The sequence below is a fragment of the Humulus lupulus genome, chromosome 4 (assembly GCF_963169125.1).
Source record: "Humulus lupulus chromosome 4, drHumLupu1.1, whole genome shotgun sequence".
NCBI lineage: Eukaryota > Viridiplantae > Streptophyta > Magnoliopsida > Rosales > Cannabaceae > Humulus > Humulus lupulus.
Window position 1 is genome coordinate 150,902,030 of NC_084796.1, and position 4,409 is coordinate 150,906,438.

The 4,409-nt window shown below is 31.6% G+C and overlaps 1 long non-coding RNA gene across 1 annotated transcript; it reads left to right on the forward strand.

Annotated features, from left to right (window-relative positions):
- Window positions 1-616: 616 nt before the first annotated feature.
- Window positions 617-1,129, forward strand: LOC133829221 (uncharacterized). The gene is made up of 3 exons (XR_009891625.1): window positions 617-711; window positions 892-955; window positions 1,058-1,129. It is a non-coding gene; the product is annotated as an uncharacterized LOC133829221 (long non-coding RNA).
- Window positions 1,130-4,409: the final 3,280 nt, after the last annotated feature.

Sequence of the window (4,409 nt, forward strand, 5' to 3'; positions counted from 1 at the left end):
CCCCACCAAGAAAAGGATGGCCAGAAGCATATCCTTGGTAATTTTACAAAGATGCAAACTAAATAGTGATGAAATTTTCCCAAATTTCTTCTTACCCTATTTCTGACTATAGTTTTTAATATTGTTGCACCAAATTTCCATGTATGGGCCTTTAATATTTGAACATTTTTTTTTCTTTTTTCCTGTTGTTATATGTTTGAGTGTGTCTACATGAATTAATGCAGCTGAAATGTTGAAGTGCTCACCTCCTCCGTCCAGAGCGCTTTCAAAGCATGCCCCCCTAATTCATGTCATGAAGGTTTGTTAACGCTTGGAGCCATATATATAATATATATTGCTTCAATGCTTGGAATTGATGGTTTGCAACAGTATTCTGATTCTTGTTTACATGATCTTGTTCGACTACAGGTCAGACCTGAGAAGATATACATGTAATTATTGGTAGTGGTGGGAAGAAGGTAAAGAGCATTATAGAAGAGACAGGATTAGATGCTATTGACACAGACGAGGATGGGACTGTAAGATCAGAAGAAAGCCTTGTATGCAACTGATTTTTAATTCCGGATCTCATTTTCATCATTGCTAGCTAATTATAACAAATTCATTGCATTTTCAGGTGAAAATAACCTCAAGGGATTTGTTAAGCTTGGAAAAAGCTAGAGCAATTATAATTAATATGACAATGGTTCCAAGTGTAGGCGATATATATAGGTATATGATTATTTCCATTGATTTATTTTTTTGATTATCGTTTATTTTCTATGTTTTAATACGATGTAGATCAGGGAAGCATCCTAAATGTTTGTAGGATTTTGTTTGTGGACTTTTTGACTTTGTTGATTATGAAGTTGTTAAGTGGTTAGAGTTTCTGGCCTTTGAACTCTCACCCAGGAACTGTGAGATCAAGTCAATAACAAATTATGGTGCTTTTGTAGAGATAGCACTTGGACGGGAGGTACATTTCGTTCCTCTTTTTAGCCAATATATCTACTCTTCAATTCCTATAGATGGGATGTGAACTTGGGAAGTGATAATGCTCTCTCATTCTTCTCTTCAGGGACTTTTCCATGTTAGTGAGTTGAGTTCGAATTATATAACAAAGCCAGAAGACATAAGCTTTTTTTTTTTTACATAGCAACCAACCATTATGGTTATTGGTTAAGAAGATAACATGTGAGTTTTGTTTTCTTATTGCATTTTTTTACGAATAATTAGTATCGAAGATATTGTTGGAAGTGTTACTGCTTGGCTCGTCGACAAAGTTATAATGAGGTAAAGAATGATCTTACCTGTAATAATGAGTTGTATCATATTGCTTCTGGAACTGTTATGTGAAATTGCATTTTATTTCAGTAGCTATTAATTTTGATAAACACCTCATAGGAATGGAGGTGCTCGTTGTGTGTTCTCTTAAGAAATCATCTAGCCTCCTGGACTTGTAATTCACTTTTACGCTATCTTCTCTTCATAGTTTTGACTAAATAATTTCTATTCTCACTGCCATTAAATGTGAGAGACGTCTTAAATCCGGATCATTAATTGCTTTGAAATTATTATTATCACCTTATACCCTCTATAAATGTTACCAAGTATTTAGTTGCATATAATTATCTCAATTATCTATTGATAAAAAAATGATTCTATTTTTTCAGATCTAACTTGAATCATGCTTATGCTTGTTGTGTGCAATGCTTGCAGTTTGGATTTTATTGTGATTTTTTGTAAGCTTATTTTTATGTCAAGTTGAGAGCATGGCAGCTTGTTAACTTGGCACTTTAAAATTTCTCACATTTTTTGGATTATGGTCTAAGGTGAGTAGTGGCTGTAGTGATGAACCATGGTCATTAATAGGCTTACGATGCTACCTTGAGTGACCTTTATATTACATGAAATTATATGTATCTGAATGAAATGAGTATTTTCAGAGTATTTTATTAAGTTGATGTCCTTTGCTAATAGTTCAACTTAAGTAACAGTTACTCCTAATTATCTTCTACGGTCATCCCATTATGTGAAAATGGTTATGATATTTTCTATTCTTTATCCAAGCCTACATGTTTAAATATGACTCTACTCATGGATTATTCAAAGGAAGCATTAAGGTTGTAGATGATTCAACCTTAGAAATCAATGGGAAGCAGATTAAGGTTGTGAGTAAAAGGTAATTTTCATCAGATCTTAGCATGAAAGTGTATAGATATTCTTTATTTGCTTATATCACTTGCAAATGTGGGTGTTTTTTGTTTAAAGCTTAATGTAAATTGAGCTGACAAGTAAAATCTAAACCTTTAATCAGGGACCCTGCTGAGATTCCTTGGGGTGATTATGGAGCTGAGTATGTTGTTGAATCTTTCGGTGAGAGTATACATGTACATATCTAACACTCTTACCACTTATGTACATATCTAAGCTAAGTACTAGAGTCGAGACCACCATTTTCAGTTTGCATTTAACACTCTTACCACTTATGTACATATCTAAGCTTTGTCTTTGGAGCCTATGTGAGAGTATACATGGCTCAGAAACATCAGAAGACAGGAAACCAAATTTACTTTGAATTTACTGCATATTTTTATACAAATTCATGTGTGTTTTTTCATAAACACATGTTTGCATAATAATCTATGAAGTTTTTTCTAATTCTCTTGATGTGATAATGTGTGCATAGAATCTATTTGATTAAATTCCTGAATGACTTGTTTTTTCTTTAACACATTACTTCATCCTTCCTAGTTGTACACATTGCTGCTCTGTTAAGTCCAGACCTCATCTGATGCAGTTGCTGTTTTTTTTAATGTTACATTTGAAGTTTGTTAAAATAGTTAAGATAAAAGTGTGTTGGCTTGGTGTGATTATGTGTACATTTCCCTGTCAATTTACTTCGGGAACTTTCATATCTTATAAAAATTATCTATACATATGCATACACACTTTCATATCTTGCTAGGTTGCCAAGGACTTGTGTTCCTGCCTAAACATCTTTAAAAACATCCTCCTTGCTTCCCATTCTAGTTGGTATATTTCTGCTTTGATTTTCTAGTTGGGAATTAAGATCTCTTACTTTCATTATTTATGGAAATCCCATGCTTTTTTATAGAGAAGCAATGCTAATATATATGTTTTTGCCTTGCTTTTTAACCTGTTTATGCTTTAGCCAGCCATGGGTAATGTTTCATGGGCAATTTTTTCTTCAAATAATGCCTGTGTCATGTTGTTTATGGTATATCTTAGTTTCTTGTTAATTATTTAATTATTTAGGTTTCTTCCTCCAGTAATGGATGTGAGATTCTAACTAGTCTAGTATTGGTTATCTGAAAATCTCATCTTCTCAAGCTTCAGATTTTTTTTAATTCATTTTGGTATCTTAGTAGTGATCACTAGAAGCATAACATTTGTTATAGGTCCTTTCATTCATTCTCTCTCTCTCTCTGACCATTTCTAAATGTTGATGTTTGTCTGTGTGCCTCTTATAGATATATTTGTTATCTTGATACATTTCACAAGCCTTGTTTTAAGTTGCATGTTTTGTTGCTTCAGTCGTTGTTTTGCATGGTAGTACATCTTGCTATACCCTGCTGTTTTGTCAAGTTTTGGAGTTATTACAAATTTAATTTAAACTTTATATGCTTACAGGTGGAAACTAGCTTAAGTCTTATGTTCTTAATAATAAAAGGACTTTTTTTTTACAATGTGCAGGTATATTGAGATGATTTCTTTGGAGAAATTCTTGACAACATTTGTAGTTGAGGCCTTTAGAATGGAAGAATGTATTTCACTAATTTTTGTATACATTTCTTGTTTTGTATTTAGTGATAAAGGAATCTGAATTGGGCATAAATTATGTTGTAATATGATTTCTTAAGCCTAGACTAGTAGACTAAATATTGTAATTATATTTGAGTAATTAATAAAAATCTATTTATGTTACCTTATTTGGCTTAAACATTCATATTTGTTTTCCTAGTTTTGTGTAAGTAAAAACAGATTATGTTTCTCTAAGCTAATATAACACATGTGTTATACTAAAGTGTAGTATAACACAAATAATGTGTTATACTAAAGTGTTGTATAACACAAAAAATGTGTTATACTAAAGTGTAGTATAACACAAGAAAAGTGTAATACTAAAGTGTAGTATAACACAAAAAAAGTGTTATACTAAAGTGTAGTATAACACAAATTTATAAGTATTGAAATGTGTTATATAATCGACTATAAATAACATAATTAATCACTTATCTATATATTAAAATAACACAGAAAGTGTGTTATCGTTGACAGTATAATAACACATCTGTATAACACTGATAAACTGTTATGTAAAGTACCCTAACCTACGATAACATAGTCGGTCTTAATACATCAAAAAGTGTTATGGTATGTTTTAATAACACATTTTTGGCGTTATT